Source organism: Periophthalmus magnuspinnatus, chromosome 20, assembly GCF_009829125.3.
Source record: "Periophthalmus magnuspinnatus isolate fPerMag1 chromosome 20, fPerMag1.2.pri, whole genome shotgun sequence".
NCBI lineage: Eukaryota > Metazoa > Chordata > Actinopteri > Gobiiformes > Gobiidae > Periophthalmus > Periophthalmus magnuspinnatus.
In genome coordinates, this window is record NC_047145.1 from 8803642 (window position 1) to 8823111 (window position 19470).

General features: G+C 38.7%; 1 protein-coding gene across 2 annotated transcripts in view; it reads left to right on the forward strand.

The window, feature by feature from the left end:
- The first annotated feature begins 1695 nt into the window (after positions 1–1695).
- Positions 1696–19470, forward strand: part of mpp7a (MAGUK p55 scaffold protein 7a) — a 204873-nt gene continuing 187098 nt past the window's right edge. Inside the window, exons 1-2 of one of the 2 annotated variants that reach the window (XM_055230120.1) lie at positions 1696–1929; positions 7445–7572. The gene's annotated coding sequence lies outside the window, so the exon portion shown is untranslated. The remainder of the gene's footprint in view (positions 1930–7444; positions 7573–19470) is intronic. The other variant, XM_033985906.2, reaches the window with a different exon arrangement.

Genomic DNA, 19470 nt, shown 5'->3' on the forward strand with positions numbered 1-19470 from the left:
ATAAGGAGGTATAACAATAATTAAGGTAGCGCTATAAGTATATCAACATCATCCATATAGTAGGCTAGTTTAAATGAGTGTAATACATGGTTTACTCTGCTGCATTGAAATAGGCTATTGTTTATATTGTCATTATCATGTGACATAAACTTTTGCATTGAGTAAATATGTGAATTTATTTAATGTGCGACTGGATGAACATCAACAGCGTGATGCAGCTAATGATAATAATGCCTAAATAAAGATGGATTTTCATTAATCTGTTAAATAGTCTATTTGTTTGTTTACCTTTAGCTACATTTTTGTCTTATTTCTTTATATTTGGCACAATTTATAGGCTATTAATTATTTTCAGTGTATGTCTGCTTTTGTCCAGTGCATGTTAATGTTAAAGGCCTTGTGGCATCACAAAGTCCCAGATCTGACTCCGATGCAGTGTGAAGCCTTCTGTTTGCGTACAGTACTCCTCATGCCGGGGTATGATAAAAAGGCTAAACAAGATTAAATCTACCAGATACCCCTAATACATAGATAGCCCCAAGTGGCACTGGAGGATTGGTCTGATTCAGAGGACTAATTCCCAAACATGTAGTATACCTTAACTCAGATCTGGTGAACTGGTGCCATGAAGCCTAATCTAGGATTGCTATTCTTTCTGTGTGACATTATCCAAATCCTAACCCTTACCTTAACACTTATTCTAAGAATGAGTCCAGCAAGAACACACTTTTTCTATTGATTTCACACAGACCCTAAGGCATAATTTCAGATTTTGTAAGAAGACCCTGGTTCAGGTATATACTTTTAAAAACGCCAGTAGTAGCCTTAGTAGACCCAGTCTGCTTATAACAGTTCATTGTTCTCAAATAATAGCCTATAATACAGAAGGACATTATAATACCAGACAGGGACAAAGATACTTTTGAATACAGTTAGTTTTTAATTTGTGGGAATGAAAGACTATTATTCATATTTCTGGAACAGGAAAAGAATTAGACCATGGAGGGAATAGACTTAAGATCAACTTCAATTTATGCTGCGTCACTGCATTTGTACTGTAGGGGGAGTTGTTTATCCAGGCTAGGGTCTGCGAGAAAATATAGGTAGCTTAGTTTGGTGACTGGTGAGTCACTTTAAATGTTTATGGCTTATGGTTATGTTTAAGGGTTCCTAAAACATTTGAATCTTTTTTTTTTTTTTTTTTTTAAAGGAATGAACGTGCCAATTTTTATTCTAGATAAGTAGGCACGCGTGTCTGTAGGCTAAAGACAGGAGGCATATTGGTCAAAAAAGTTTGATATTTTTGTGCAATTTAGGCTAGTAGCTTTGAAAACATAAAGGCTTGTTTTTTTCAACATTTTGTCAACCAGTAGCCGATTTAAACAAATACTGCAAAAAGTGAACGTCAAAAAGGATCTACAATTTAACTAAAGGAAACAGGCCTATTGATTAAAATATTCTATAATTGTGGTAGTTTTTTATTTTTCAAAATTTTTTATGTCTCGATTTATTATAGTCTCAGAATATATGTGATTGACATCTCTCTAAACCAATTACACACAAGCTTGGGCGCGCCTGCATGACAGTTAACCAATCAGCGAGCGGGATGGGCGGGGCTTAAAGGTGCTCGTGCCCGGTACAGATCTCAGACCAGTTTTGCTTCCTTTTAACCCGCTTAACCGCAGGTCTGCAATGTAAACACACTGTTCCCGGGTCAGCTCCGTGTCAGCGCCTTTATCGATCCTGGAGAGAGTGGCACTGCCGAGGTTTTCAAAGCTAGTTGTATTCGTTTCACAGACGCAGCGAGTGGGTATGACCGGAGGCGGGTTTACGGACGTGAATGTGGAGGGAAGTTGACAATTCGTGCACAGAACCTTTGGAGTTTTCGCTGACCGCAGAAGACGGATAAACTCGGACCTCCTGTGCAAAGTGAGTACGAGCACGTTTTGTTTGACTTGGAAGTTGTAAAGCGAAAGGAAACAAAGCTGCGTGTCAATGGGAATCCGATAAATACTTAAAAATGGTGGCGTGACAGCGGTCGAACGTCACGCAAACTCTGTGCTGTTAAAAGTTTACGGTAAAGGTAAGTCTGTTCAATAGTTTGGTGGCATGTCATAATTGAAGCACAGGTAAGTGGCTTTAAGATAGAACATGCATTTCAACGTTGTTTTAAGTGAAGTTTATCCAGTTGTAATTGGGGAAACTGACTGGCACGCGCTCTAATCACCCGCGGGAAAACACCTGGTGGTGCCTTCAGGTTGCTATGGAAACGGCTAGTCAATAGATATGCTATTATTTAATGTATATATTTTTGTCTTTAATCTGAGCTAAGTACCAGAAAGATTACCACTAATGCACCCCGTAAAAATAACTTTCCTAGTATTTAGCCAACAGGAAGGCCGATGAAGGTTCATAAAATGTTTACAACAAGTGCACATTGGGCATGGGATAATAGGGCACAAATTTGGGGATTTATATAGGGTGGTTAAAGTAGTGCCACAAAAATGGGCAAGTGTAGGCGTATACAGAAAATGACTAATTGAATAGAATCTAAAAAAAATGGTAATGGTTCTTGGCAAACTATAGTCCTAACAAATGTCACTCAAGCAGGCCTTCATCCTTCACTATGAGGACCCAAATCTAATTAAAGTCAGACGCCCTGCCTGATTTGATATTAGAGTAGCCTACAAACAACAACAACAAAAACCCCTATAAGATTGTCAGACTAGTTGCCCTTTAATACATGAACATGTTTTGAATTATGTTTACAAGTAACCTAGCCTTTTCAAGGCTAATATAGCAAAACGACATTTTCAACAATAGTCTATAATGCTTGCTATTACTAGGCTTATAATTAGAGCCGGGAGTAGACCTGATGTTGACAAGACGATACGAGATTTGAGACTGGATTCACGAGACAAGATGATACTTTGACATTATTGAATTATTAAATCAAAAATGGTGACCCAAAATTACTAACTGAACCACATCATTTACTTGATTAAATATTTTTGCTGTCATTGTAGCACTGCTTTTTGGGACTACCACTTCTCAAGAATCCTAACTTTGTCCAATCCAAATATAAACACATATAAAAAAATCTCTTGATCATTCTTCTCATGTGTGCAATTTTGTCTTGCAAAATATTGTGGCAAGATCTTGTCCCTAGGCCTTTCACAATAATTACAATATCGACTTACCGTTCAATATTTGAAAGCTAGAACAATGTATGTTGGGGATCAGTATTTATTGTATACATTTTCTTTGTAAAAGTGTGGAGATTTGGGAGATTTTAGGTATAATACAGTAAGATTTGAGCTGAAGAGGGTTGAATAACTAACTTCTATGGCTAATTATTAGTTCATTCTGCTGTTTATTTATTGCAGCTCAGGCCTTTTGAATGATACTGTTTATTTTAAAAATGGTTTACTGGGATTATCTTGTGTTCCTGTGTCAGTGGCATAAAGTAGCTTGAATATGAACATATGAACCCAAACCTCACAGACAACTTTTTGTAATAATAGTACCTACACCATTACATTATCACAGGAAGTTGTTGTTGTTATGAGGAAATATGGTGATGTTAGGGAAGTGCAGTAGGGTACACTCAGCTGTGTGGTGTGTAAGTCGGAGCTTGTCACCGGCCTGTACTGTACGCCCCTCTGAGCTGCAGCCCTGTCTGTGGGACAGTCAGCACTTGGCCCAGGTCCATGCTGTCCTCGCTCAGCCATTTGTCCACCCACAGGAGACCATGATGAGGCAGGACCCACGGGTGCTTCCAGTGCCTCCAGTGCCAAATGTTGTTTACATGTTTCCCCTCGGCTGTGAAAGTCAGACATTTTTGTATGATTCAAGATTTTTTTTCTTTGAATACTGACCAGTTACAAAGAGATCTAGACTAGCACATTAAAGGCCCTGTATTATGCAAAATTGACTCTTGTGAGCTTGTAGCCATGTTAGAATGTTACCTCATCAAAAACATACCTGGGGTTGTGTTTTTATTTCATTCAGGCATGTTTGACTAACCCTTTCTTATTACTCAGTGTATGTCTCCAAAGCTTAAAATGCCCTGTTCCACCATGTGATGTCATGAAGTGGTAGTTTTCACTTTAACAGCTACCTTTTACCTTTTTGTTTAGTGGAGATGGGAAATTTCAGGGCTGAAATTATCCAAATGATTCTAGTGAAGGTGAATGGAGTTTAAAAACACAATGGAGCACTTCCTGCATTACCACATGGCACACCTCCATATTTTGGCTGAAAGAAGAACTCGGCCTAAATATGCAGAGTGAATGAACCAAAACACAACCTCAGCATCATATCATCATGTTATGATGCTGTTTCCTCATCAAAAACAGCATCATAACATAGATCAGAAAATGGCATATTATGGGCCCCTTTACAGGACTTTACTCTAGGTGTGTTGAACAAAATTGATTTTTAAATGATTCTATGTCTTAACAATTCTGGATTGATTCCAAATGTTCAAAAATGGATTTTAAATTTAATTGTTAATATTGTTTCTGCCACAGTAAAATGCCCACCAGACATGACCTCTGCAGTTTACACATGTTTCACTTCATCGGTAAACTGGGAATAAGAATGTGTGTTGTAATAAATGTTTTTAAATTAAACACACTACTGTACTGTTTTAATGTTTTATGTCATTGTTTGCCACTCTGACATTGGCTTAATGTTACAGTTATGGTAAATCAATCTTTTTAGATAAAGATTGAAGATTATTTAATTATTAGAACAACAAGTATTTGTAATATAGTTTGTGTTGTTTTGAGACTGTTGTGTCCTTGGGCAAGACCACTTGCCTCATATGAGTGCTCGTGGTCAGAGTTGGTTTGGGCAGATGGTGCAGTGTGGCAGCCTCACTTCCGTCAGTCTGGCCCAGGGCAGCTTACCGAATAACAGTTAATGAATAATGCAATACAAAGCTTTGGGTGTCTTCAAAGGCACTAATCCAAATAAATCCAGTGCAGTATTATTATTTTATTTAAATTAACTTTGTTTGTTTTGGCTATTTTCTATTATGATGATGATGATAAAATCTTTGGACCAGTTAATACTATCTTGCAGTGGCAGTATATCGCGCACTATAAACCTCAGACATTTTTATTCCGTTACTGCGTCACAAGTCAAAGATCTGAGACAATGTATTTAATGTGACTGTTTGGTACTATTTAAATGTCAGGGCTACAGAGGTCTATTGTCCAAAATCATAAGTCAACTACAATGTAATTACTTCTGTAACTATCCACAGCACTGCAGTTGTGAATTAGCTTGACTGCATCTGTGTGAAGATTTCCTGCTAAAAAATGCCTCTCCCATTTAATAAGTTTTAAAATACTTCCATTCTACAACAGAAATCCAATAGGTTGCGTGGTCGTTAAAATTTCATGAGGTCAGGGGCTTAACTGTATGGAAGGTTCAGTTTTTGCAAGACCTATCCAAACTTAGAATCCACAAATGTTGAAACTTCTCATTATTTGTTAGGGATTGGCTCTATAAACCTGTGATATTAATCTAATTGTTTAAAGTCCTGTAAACTGACAACAATCATCCCTTTTAAATATGGAACCACTTTCAGAAACTATTTCCTCTTTGCTAATTTATGCTAACAGAGAGGGCGTTGAACTTTGACAGTTTTTGTTTCATGTATATAGGCCCAGTAATTAGATATAGATTGCAGATTTGTTAGTCTAGTTTATGATTACTGACAGTTAAAGATAGGGTATTTTACTTCTGTGAGGTATTAAAATGTTACATGGTGATCTAAATATGTTATATGATGGCAGTTATTGTTTTGAAAATGCTGTATTCACATATCAACATATTGGCATGTTTTATAAGTTTCACTTTTATTTTTGATTCTCTGAGTCTCCCCTACTTTTGCTCCTTGTGCATTTCCCATTCAGAGCACTATTGCCTCACAGAGTTCATCCCGCTAATGAAAGTATTGCACAATACATCAGGTTTGTCAAGTTTTAATGTACAGTTTTGTATCATGTTGTCATGTGGGAGCATGGATGATGTAGGCTTGTGGGTTGAGCATTGCACAGAATCTTACATCTAACTATGTGAGCCTGTGAGAGATCGCTAAAATACTCAAACATGCATGGATGACGTCTAAAACCTTTTCAGACTTGTTTTTGAAAGCTAAAAAAAATCTATTTTGCATAATACTCCCTCTATAAGAATTCTACAATGTTGTGATATCATGTGAGCACAAGCAATAGCCACTCAATATAGTCCTTGATGATATTTTTGCTCTATCATCCCAGGTTATATTGTTTCTCAGTGCAGAAGCAGCCATGAAGGTCAGTGTGGTGTGAGCCCAGACACACAGAGTCTCGCCCTGTGCTGACCGTCTCAACAGGTGTCTGCTCGTCGCGCCGTTGCTGCATTGCTCACATTCCCAGCTCCTGCTTCCTCCAGGGTCACAGACATGTTTGAGAATCCTCCTCCGTCAGACTGCTGATGGAGATGGGCTCTTCTTGTAGCCTCGTCTGGCCGGCCTTGTGTTTCCAGGCCAGGGGACAATGCTGAGAGTGGACTAGCATTACAGCGTGTCAGCACAGAGGCTATTTTCTTGAGGCTTAAGGCAGGCTAGAATACAGTGGCTTAGAAACCATAATCCAGGCTTTACAGTGGATCACTATCAGCTCTCATAGACTCATGGGAAAGTGCCACCGCAAGAAGTTGCCGACACTTATTAGTTCTAAGTTCTATAAACCATGATTCTGGTACTAATATCTCAAACCAATTATCCTTCTTGATTTTTAGGCTCTTGCAGTCTGGTCCTTGTGTTCTTCAATGTTTTTACCATGTTTTGCTCCTCCATCATAAATGACGGGAGGCCGCTGCCTTGTCATATTGCAATGAAGTTACTTTACTACCAATAGCTAAACTTGGCTGCTATTGAAATCTGAATGCAACTTTGATTTTGGCAACCGAAACCAGTTGTGTAACTTCATTCAAGCTGAGAGTGTGTTGCTTTTACACCATAGACCAGGGGTCACCAACATGGTGCCTGCGGGCACCAGGTCGCCCGCAGGGCCTACAAGAGTCACCCGCAGGCCGGTTCTAAAAATAGCACAACTCACTAATGAGCTGAATCTAAAATTGAATTTTATTCTGTTTTTATTTTTTATTTATTTATTTTTTATCACAGTTGCATTTATATAGATTTAAAAATGGCAATATCTTAAAAAGATATTCATTATACATGAAGTTTAGGTAAGTTAAGGTGAACTCTGACCTACTCGGTTCAAAGATTAGTACTGTGTGCTTGACAAAATGAGAGCTCAGTTCATGAGCGCTGTGAAGATGCACGCTGAATGCAGTTTCTTACAGCAAAAAACATGGTAGAAATGATCACTTTCACAACGAATTTTACAACTGTAAAAGAAACCTGCGTGTGTCTCATCTGCAGGGCGACTGTGACGACTGCAAGCGGCACAGTGAGAGGCACTTGACTACATGTCACAAAAGGTCCATGCTAACTACTCACGGGGACGCGCACTCCGGGCAGAAAAAGCCGTGAGCTAAAGGCAGTTTTGGGTAAGCAACAGGCTTTTTTTTTATAAGACCGGTGGAAAAAGTTACAAAAAGAAACTGAGATTTATTTAAAAATATGTAAGTTGACTTTAATTGAATATTGATATGTTTCCCACCTTGCTCATTATTGATAATTGTGATCAATGTCTTCACATAGATGATTATCATTTATCATTATTAATAATGTATAACTAAAGGCAAACTGAGCAAATTTGTTATTAAAGAGTGTATCAAACTGGTAGCCCTTCGTATGACTCATGAAGTAGCCCATGAAGTAGCTCTCAGTTTTAAAAAGGCTGGTGACCCCTGCCATGGACTGTATAATAGAAGTGAAGCAAAGGAATGCAACGTCATCCATAGCGTTCGGTTGCAACCAAATGAAGCCAATCAGTTTTTGCCACCTGCTGTGATATTGGTTCTATTTGGTAATGCAAACAAATGTAAACTCCAAAGGAAACATGCATTAACTGCCCAAATATCAGTTTTGAACCAGTTTTTAGGAAAATGTAATCTTTCCCGGTGTTAGATTAATGACCCCCTCTTCCCATTAAAGTCGGTGAAAAGCCATATAAAAACAGTTTGATAGAACAAAAATGGCGCCGACTACCCTGATATCCATGTGTAATCTGCACTGACTGTCCTGCATGATGTTAGTTGGCAAAAACAATCGAGGCTAGCAGTTACAGCAGCTAATCTGAAATTGGGGATGATGTTTGGAAAGCTGAACGTGAAACCAAAGAGCCAATCAATGGTGAAGATACTTGCCTCTTCTTGCCTGTCCTAATCAAACCTGTTGCTAATGCTAGTGGGATCTACCTTAGGGAAAGAAGGCCTCATTGGTCTGAGTGACAAAATGGTGAAGTAAAAGCCACAGGATCCTGTACAGCGGATTGATACAAACATTTTAAGGCCAGAATCAAAAGCCTGACAGCAGCAAAGAAAGGGGCAACCATTTTTCAAGTCGACTGGAAGCACAGCTTGCGGAAACCACTTCACGCCCATGCTCACTTCTCATTCGGAATGTGGAGGCTAGCTGGTTAGCTGTGTGCATTTATATGTATTCTATGATTTACACATTTCTTTTCTAGAGACTTGTCGCTCTGACTAATAAGTGTAATGTTGGAGCAGGGCTGGTGTCATCTCAAACTCACGGAGAAAAGTAGACTATGTCTTGTTTTGACAAATTCACTAGATCAGATATCATCTTTCAAATATCGGTTCAACTATTCATTACTCATAGTTGGCTCAGAAAGTATCGATCTTTGAACTTTTTTATATAATTTGTATAAATACAAAGTTGTTCAGCTACATGACCAATTTAGATCAATTTTGTCTTTTTGTTTTTTAGAAGGAAATAAATGCTGTTTTCAGTCTCAGCAATGGTATCGGTTGATATCGGGTATTGGCAGATACTTAAAGCTATAGTATCTAAATCTGCAATTTAAACTTGTATCCCTGCTATCTGTAATTCATGTCTCATAACACTCATAGACAAATGACAGATTCAAAGTTATGAAACCACTACACTACCACAAGATGTTCAAAAACCACACTATGAAACATTTGTCATACCTAACCATATTCCCCTATTCAACCAAATAATTCTTAATTTGTGTACTTGAATACCATCTTGCTAAATGCTCTCTAATCTTAGTGCAGTGGAGTCGAGCATAGTACCCACCCCACACAGGTATAAAGTGGCAGAGGGGCATCATACCCTGGTGCAGTGCAGTTTGCCCGGGCCCTGCTGCAGGGGGCTAGAGTTTCCACCACTCTCCAACACATGGCAGCTATCAGACACCACTGCTGTCTTCATTAAGACTCACTCAGCTTTACCAAGAAAGCACTGATTAGAGCCCGTCATCCCCTTACTAAACATGAAACTTTTCATTCAGAATTTGAAACAGCACAACAAATCTAGGGTTATGCAATTAATTGGATTTTATGATTGAGATTCAGTCATTTCTAATGGCCAGTGATCACCTTGGGTCTTGTTAATGGAGAGGTCTACAATCAATCTTCTGTTAGTAAAAGCATGTGGTTTGGAGCAGAACATTTTTTATGACAAATTGCAATTATTTCAAATCTGTGTCTTTTATGTTTAGGAAATTGTTTTTTTGTTGTTGTTTTTTTTAGAAGAGCTCGGGGAGGAATATTAAGGTAAAGATAAGGCGGCTGAGAGGCTCATCCTTCACAGCAAGAAGGTTCTGGGTTCGATCCCCCAGGTCGGCTGGTCGTCCTGACCAAGCCTAGGTCAAGATCTGGAGTAGCACTAGCACTGCTTCCACTAAGACCTCAAGTGAGTGTTGTGTCTTGAATCACAGCAGAGGCTTACACAACCTCCAGTGTGGCTTGTTGCTGGTGCTGCTGTCTGCCCCGTCAGCATGTCCCCTGTCAGCAGAGCTCTGTATTAGCGTCCTGTGAGAGGCTAATATTCCTGTGGCTTGTATAGATATTTGCCATGCTCGGGCTGCCGGTCACCTTACACCGGCCATGTGATCATTTCCCCTTTGCCTCCATCTGTACTGATGACAGAAGTGTAACCAGAGTACACTGCATAAAAAGCACGGCACAGTAATCACACAGTACAGTTAGGCTGCAACATAAAAACAAGGATCCCACTTTCTCAGAACTGTCTCAGCAGTAGGGATTAATATCACTGAAGACCTTGAACTGCCACTTTCAATTTGAGCTCGACTAAGATATTTTTCTGAAATCATTCAGCCCTATTTAATTGCATTTTCTTTCTGAAAAGTATTGTGAGTAGAATTGAAATTTAATAATGTAATTCTGTTTAAAATTCACGTTTCAAACGCATCCAAGAAATGACAAAAATACCTAAAATATGAACTTACAAACTAATACAAGAATCACATTGGTTCGTACAGGGGTAGCATTTTTTATTCTGAAAAGACTGCTGTTTGTGGAAGAAATTCTGATCGGAATTTGCTTATTGCTTCTATTCAAATAATGATTTTTGATTCAGTAATTTGTGTTCATTATTTTTTTCTGATTAGTTTGCTGTCTTTGACTGTGTTTTTTGACCAGGAAAGTCAACGGGCGGGGACAAAAATGTTAGGGGCCTAGAACTGGACCTTCCTCCTATTAATTTACATTAGACAGGCCGGTTTTTGACCACCATGTATTTCCCACAAACTACATAGATCCTATTTGAAATTGGCGACAAGTTCAACCACTAACTCAGATCCAGTGATTCACAGGAGATTCATCCCATTGTCTTCACTCATTAAATTTTGCCACATAGAAGAAAAAGCTAATTATTGCAACAACTGCTATACTTTGCACTGACATTTCATATTAGTTCTTCTGAAAAACAGGACTGGATGAAATAAAAGTCTAATTGTGACCTGAGCCAGGACAGGAAATAAGTTCTGTATGGACTTCAGAGCTGTGTTAAAGCCTTCCAGAGAACCTGAGCATTGACTTGTTTGTCACATGAACATTGTATATTTTACACAAATCAACCTAATGTGTGTGTGTGTATATATATATATATATATATATATATATATAAAATTTTACTTTCCATTGAAATGTAATTCCTCCTTAATTGGATGTGACAACTCAACGAAAGCAGGGTTTAGTAGCCTTTTAGAGGCAAAAGTGGATAAGGTGAAATAAGGGCGATACATACTAATTGGCTCTGTGCACAACGGTAACTGGCTAGTTCCAATCGGAGGGACAGCCGGCCTAACCATTTCCACCGTAATGTAACCCCTAGTTGTTATGTTAAACACAAATGCAAGTAAAACTTCACCAGAGGACACTTCAGTGTTTACAAAGGCACATCTTTTTGTGTCAATACTAATGCTAATATATAGAGCCTTATAAATATTTCAATAACACCACTGACTGAATTAATCTACACCTACAAATATTCAGGTCATCTTTAGAAATAACAATAAAATTTGGAGTAAACGCAGAAGTGTCCTCCAACAAAGTTTGAAGTGATACCATTTGCAGATCCCTGTTCACTGCCTGCTCTGTCAGGATTTATAGATTTTAGCATGACTTTAATATTTATATTCTATAAACATTACATTACAGCTGACCAGAAGTAGCCAACCTCCGCTGTGCACAGAACGAATTGTGCATGAAGCAAAAGTGTGATCAAGGCTCTGTGAAAATCCTGATATCATTCTTTTGGCGCATCTCCCACTGTTTTCTAAACTACAAAGTTCCCTATCGGGACTTGGGCATTGTGATTTTGTGTGCTTTTGCTGTTTTCAGTTGTCAGAACCTTTTTCAAGCACCAGCACTGGTTTCCTTTGACTTAAATCTCCTTTATTATGCAGCACCTGGAGCAGTGTCAGCTGTACTCCTTTCATTGGTGTCTGTCACCTCTGACACTGAACCACAGTTTGAAACTCCATTGCAGATTGTCTACTGTGAGTCATGTGTTTGTGAATGCATGCTTTTGTGTTCCCTCGGCCCCTCTCTCATTCAGACCAATTAGAGCAATTCTAGTGTGAATAGGCCTCCTCAAAACCCTATTAGAAACACTATACATGCCTTTATTCAAGGGCCGCCCCGTTCCAATTTTTTTGGCTCCCGATCCAATACCGATTTGAAAACAAAATATTTGCTATTCCCAGTACTGATCTGATCCCAATACAGATCTTCACATTTTTCATGATTTTATTTATTGTAATATAGTAAAATAATGTCTTCTCTACAGCAGCTCCAGAACACAGTGACATTAGGGGATGTTTTATCTCACTGTTTCTAAAGGCAATGTTTGAGGCCTGTGAAAAGATGAGAAGCGTACCCGTAGCACATGGCTACTTAACATATGTAAACAAGTTTGCATTTGGCTCTGCTCCTCTGCTGAATTCAAGTTTTGTTTTCACTCTTTTTTCACACAATGTGAAGACCGAGGTAAAGCAAATAATCATAATGTCATACATTTTTTAGCAGTTTTAGAGACTACTCAGTCACACACGGTGGCAGTTGAGGATGGAGGACTTTATTCCTGGTATTGCCCAATCTATTTACCAAATCCGATCCAGGCCTAGAGGAATGACCGATACCAGCATTGTATCCCGTCATTACAACTTTATTCTTCTGATGTCAATGTCCAATTCAACAAAACAAAGTGAGCATGCAGCCATGATGTGGGACGCTAAAGAATGCAGTCCGATTATAGTCTGATTAGATTTATTAGGTCTTCTTACATAATTAGGCCTGAGCGCCAGAAGCCTGCACTTCACTGATCAGTTCGGATGGTCCTTGTCATAGCTGATTATGACGCATGTCCAGCTCAGTTCCTAGGGGCATCCAACCAATTCAGATGGGGCCTACAACATCATGTAACACTTCTGAAGAAGGCAGCAGAGTGCAGCCGAAACTGTTGAAGTATGACGCAGACAGAGCTCTGTTCATAAGAAAATATAGTTTAATGGGAACAATGCATTATTTTTCAATTATAGTTTTGGCAAGAAAGCACTTGATAAATAAATAATGAATGAATGCAAAATGGATATATAAGTTTAATGTTACACATTCAAGTCAATGCTATAACAAGCAGGAGGCATGGAGCATGGAGACAAGCAGGTAGAGGACTCCCACCAGAAATGTTTCGTAATGCACATTTAAATGATTGATCTGTAAACACATAAGCAACGCTGTGAAGCAAATGTTTCAGAATATGAAGACTAAAAATAATGCATTAATTTTTTTTGTAGTGAGTCTTTGATTATATTAATCACAAGCTTGACAATTGTTTCATGTCCAGTGAATATGCCTAATGAATAGAGTTCAAAAGCTACATTTAGATGATTATAATGGAGTAATTAAACTGTACCATTTCCCCAGCAGTTATCAGCCATCCGCTCGACTTCCCCACTTGTGTGCATGGCTGTCACATGTTGCTTTGATATCAAAGTGCCACCCTCCTCACCAGTCAGGCTTCTCTGAGCTGACCACTAATTGCAGAGTTCGGAGGAGCACTGGGCTGTGAGCGTTTAGTTGTGTTCAAATGAGAGCCTGATATTTATAGTATTTGGACTGGGGCCTTTGATAGCAGTAGGCCTGTGCAGTGCAGTTTACTTTGTCTGAGGGACCATGTGGTTGGGACAGAAGAGGATTTGAATAGACTTTGAATAGGCTCTGGTTGGGTGGAGCTTGAGGTTACTCTTCAGAGTCAGTAGGACATATCGTTACTAAATATGGGTTTGTAACATTGTTTTCTTTTTTTAAGTTTAGCAGCTTGAGATTGTTGACAAACCCAATTTTGTCTGTTGAGCAAAATTAGTTTTACCCCCGTACATATATTGTATAAGCAGCTCCTAAAGTGGGCTTAAACACCTAAACTCCGCCCACAACCACATTTCAAATATAGCTGTAGTGCCTGTGGACTAAAGAAGAAAGTAAGTGGGCATCTGGAGGTGTGATTGTTCTTCACTACACTTTAAACTCCACCCCTGCAGTCAGGTGTTTGTAATTTTCAAGTACGTGGTGACATCAGCCAGGTGTTTCTGATCACAGAGGCCACTGAAGGCAGTATACACTTAGCAGTTTTCTGGTCAAAAACATGTACCGGTAATCTAATTGCCAGTGAGTATCAGTATCTGATTGGATCCCAAAAAAGGGTATTGGGACAACGCTAGTAAAGATTTTGCACAATAGGTTTGCTTTAAGGTATAATTGAGAATGTTGTGTGCATAATCATTCTAAAGAGTTTTATCCTCTGTGAATCAGGGAGTGCACTGTTGGCATGCTAGCCTTTATTAGCATTACCGAGCCTCTAAAGTTGTGAAACATGCTCATAAACTCATTGTGGTGAATAATTAGAGCGTTAGGAATGCATATGGTAAGTGAGAACTGGAATAACTTTGGACCACCGCAAACCATTTAAAATGAACTAGTTGTATTTGAAGTCAGTCAACATCAGGTACAGCCAAGTTGGATAGTAGTGTACATTCCAGAGAGTAGAGCTTAATAAAAGGGAGGCTGCCAGTGGAGTGTAGGAGAAGCAGTGTAATTATGTGGCACAGCGCTGCCTCTGAACTGCACATGACCCTCCCGTGTCCTTTTCTTCCACTTTTTAAAAACACAAGTCCAACAGGAACCAGCAACTAAAAATATTCTCTGGTAACAGTGCAGAACTATGACCACATTATGACTGAAGCAGGGGTGTGAATCTTCAAGTCCCTGGTGATTCAGTTTGGTTGCAATTATTAACATTCCGATTCGATTCTAAAACTCAATTCTGAAGCAATTTTTTTTTTCCAAAAACAAAGAACATTTATTTTACAGCGGTGAAGAGTCCAGCAGCAAGCAATGACTTAAAAACAACAAACTCAATTAATACAACACACAGGCTTATTCCCAGTTTACTGATGAAGAGAAACTTGTATAAACTCTGCAAAGGCATGATGTCAGGTGAATTTAAAGGGGGCATTTTAACATGTTGGAAACACTGTTGAACACTTGGAATTGACCTAGACTTGCAATTCTTTTAAGAATATTTTAAGAATCAAAAGACCAAAACACATTGAGTTAATGTAATGTATTTCGGGTTGTCAAAAGTATCAAATCGGATACTAATCAAAACTAGATACTAATTTCAGCAGCTATTGATACTAAAAAAGTTACATTCACAGGACAGAAAAGAACCTTTCCTGAATAACTTAAGAATGATCTTGAGTTTTATCAGAACAAGTTCAAGACCACATAGACTAATATACGTCCATGACCCACTATGTAACCTACATGGATGACTGAGGGATTACAAAGCTATAAGACTACATGGTAAAATGAAAGAAAGTACATTGATTTAGTGTAGAGTGTAATTATCATTGTGTTATCGGAATCAGTATTGAGTATCGAGTCTATTACTTTGTGTTAAATCCAGATGAAATTTTATCATCTGTACTGATGTACTACATCAGTACTAATACTTGCTGTAACCAAAACTGACAACATTATTTGGCAGTATTGGTAGTTTCCAGGTTCTTCGAAGTCATGAGAAACAGTGGTCTCGGATGATAGCCTACAGTACGGTGCAGTACAGAAGGGCGCTAGCAAAGCAAAATTTTATCTTCCCGAAATTTGATTCTTGCCTAATCGGAACTCACTTTTTATCTCAGTAACTGCAATTAAACCTACAAACCATGACCGATATAAAGGCAGAATGCTATTTTCAGTCTTCATTTTCATTCCATCCACCCAAATTCAGTAGAGCCTTGGACACAGCACATTGTTATTATTCAAAATCAAATAGATTAACCTAATTATTTGATGGCATAGTCCATTTTATATTGTGCTATAGTAAATCCCTACACCAGTGTGGGAGAGGTTTCTGGTACCCTCACATTTCCTGTCCAGTTTCCTGTCTTCTAGTGCAGAGAGGCTAAACTGTCACAAAGTGGCTCATTCTTTGTCTGAAGTCGTCCACTGACTCAGTATCAGAGCAGGCATCGGCTGTTTCCACACAGTGACAAAGGGCGAGGGGGTGGTGTCATAGGCCTGTACTGTCCTTTGGTGTGCACTAAACAGAGGAGCACTGTGTGCCACTGGGTCACCCACACTGGCTGTTTTAACAGGATAGATGACATTGTACTGTTTAGGGCTCAACCATTGCGGAATGTATATCTGTGTTTCTATACAGATATATTGTGATCAATATTATGATTTTGATTTGGTAATTGCAATCAAGTGAATCGCAATTTAATCAAAATCACAATTTAAATAGACACAATACGCAATATAGTAAAATCTGCTATTTTGTAAGTATTCTAATTATTCTGTCTTAAAAACCGCTAACATAGTTTAGATTTTTACTTATTCTGAAATGTGATTCTTGTATTAGTTTCAGTTCATATTTCAGCCTTTTTTCAGTTCTTCTGGATGTGTTTAAAATGTGAACTTAAATAGAATTATTTCATTTAAACATAAATTTCAGATCTAACCTCATCTGCAAAGTTCGTCAGCAAAATTGCAATTTGATATTTTTCCCAAATCGTTCAATCCTACATAAAATTAAACAAAATCAAGAATCACTGAACTCTGAACATGTTTGTAGAAGTCTTATTTACAAGCCACGGCATTTTTTTTCTACTCCTCTTATGGAGACAAGGCATTCTCTACAGAGGACATTATGATACCTACATGGTTCAGTCTTTGCGAGTAGTAATTGTAGTAATGATGACCATTGGAATTTAGATTTCAGCTACATTATTGTGGCAGAATCTTGACCCCTTTAACATCAGGACAGTTGTAAGACATCAGCCTTCTCCAAACAGGAAATGAGAGCTCTGTGTTCATCAGTCTGACACAGGAGACATGCAGAGCAGAAGTGGCATGTCCAGAAAGAGAACTTACCGGAAACACAGGCTAGTTGACTGCTAACCTGTTACAGACATAAGCTAATGCTTGATATTATAGTCCGTGTGCCTTAAGATGTGTCAGGGGTCAGCTAGGTGCAAGATGATTGGAACATTTTAAAAAGTTTATTAATGGACATGGCCGTGTTCTACATATCCAACATTGACGGAAGGTATGCAGAATGTTATTGCTAATAAAGTATTTTTTTAAATGTATTTATTTATTTGTTTTGTCTTCACTTTTTGTGCTAAAATCAAGACATTGCTGGCACATTGTAGTACATTTCTGTAGGATTGCAAAATTATAATCCAGTGATTCTGTGAGTAAAATGTTGAGCTATTCATATTTGTCACCATCAACAACCCTTACAAGTTAAAGATTAAGTAGTTTGAATTTCCAAACACTTCCCATGAGCGCTGACTTTATCCAAACAAACAGTGGCCCAACTGTGATTCCTCAGTGCTGTGGCTCAGGGAGGAACTAATAAACAGTGAGATTAACCACAGACAAGGAGAGCAACAACGTGCTACCACTTCAGGTCTGACACTTTAATCCTATCGCGGTTCACACAGCGGCCAGGGAGGCCCAGGTTTACAGCTGATGATTTGCTCTTCATGTGCTCAGGCTCTTAGTCCATGTCAGAGGAACAGGTGAACAAGGATGTACCTCAGGCTTTGAATTTGAAATATATCAGTGGATTAATTCTTTTCAGGTGTACTAAACTTTTCTAGTGGAGGTTGGTTGCTTGCTTTGACCCAACATTGTGCAGAAGGGTGAATGATATTTGTGACTTCAAACTCATGAGAGTTTGAAGTCACAGGTGGCAGATTCCCACTGGTGCCGAGCCACCAGGGCCCAGAGATTGGACCAATTACAGCACAGTATTGTGAGTCGCCCAATCGGACCAAAACAAACATGGCGGGGCTGATGGACATACTGCGGAGGAGAAGTTTTGTTTTCTCTCAACTGGATTTAGCAAAAGTTTGATTTCTCAGCTTATTCCACTTTTGTGATACTAGGCCTGTCACGATAACATATTTTGAAGTGTGATATATTGCTAAAGTAAATCTAGATGATAAACTATAATATGAAATTAACTTATGCAACTGACACAATCACCCAAAAGCAAATTTAAACCACAAAAACTATTCTAAATGAATAATATGGTTAAAAAAATCATGAGCTGCAAAAAATAAAAAATAAACAGCAGAGTCAAACCCTTTAGTACTTGTGTAATGAGTCATAAAAGTCTCAAATCTTATAAAAAATAACCAAAGATTTCCCAGCAGTGCAAAGAAAATGTACACACAATAAATAATGACCCCCAAAAAATATTGTTCCAGCTTTCATATACAGTGGTTCTTCGTTTATCACGGGGGTTACGTTCTAAAAATAAGGCGATACACGAAGTATCAGCTTTATTTTTTTTTACAATTATTATATACTTTTAAGGCTGAGAAAAGTGTATAAAGTGTGTGGTGAGGGGTTTTACAGACAGGCATTAACATTTTTTTCACATTTCTCTCTTTTAATTAATAGTGACTCACGCATATTTCAGTTCCTCAGACTGTGCCTGTTTGTCCAGGCGCCGCTCCATAGTGTTGCTCGAACATTTATACAAATTTTGCTGAACACATTCTGTACTGTACAGGAGACACAGCACGGAGGAGACTGATGGACGATGGTCTAAAGTCCCTCAGCCAATCAGCACAATGTGCAATCATACACTGTAAAAAAGCATGTAAAATTGCACACAAAAAAATATGCGAGACCGCGAAAGGTGAACCGCGATATAGCAAGGGACCACTGTACTGAATGATAGGCCGTGATGATTATTATATCAACTTATGTGACGCCTCCACTAGTGAGCTTGAAATATTCGTTAGAAAGTCCCAATTGTTTTTAGCGAGTCACCCCAGACTGATGATGTTTAGAACTCAACTCAGAGTGCTACACATGTATATATGGAATTAGCCAGGCTAGGTTTGACTATTGCATTTAAAAGATTTCAAAAACATCTGACTAAACCAATGGTGGACTACACCAAACAACCATTGTCCTAGCTTTTGTTTCAGATGACACTGTATAATTGTCAGTTGTTACTTGAAATGCTCAGTCTTCTTTGTTACCGTCTCTGTGGTTGCTGAACTGAAGAATGTTTTTCTCCTCAGTCAGATGTGTTCACTGCATTGGCATCCCATCTCTGCCTTCCACCAAGAGCTTACGTCCTCCTCCCACCTACCGCGCTATCTAAGCTGTCTCACCCTGAATCTGTTGTCATTTACCAGAATATCTTATCTCTCATATTCTCTAATAAGTAACATTACTCACAAAAGACAAAATACTGTGAGTTTGAGGACACCTTTGATAGACTGGCTTGTTCAGATTTCCCTGACAAAGCCTGAGGTGAGAGGCTGGCTGTGTGAGAGATAGTGATACTACTGTGCTCCAATGGTCACGGAAGTGCTGCTCATTTCCCTTTGTGTGCGTGACAAGTGGACAATGTGGTGCAGAGTGGGGCTCCTCAATATGAGAATCAAAGTGAAATTGTGT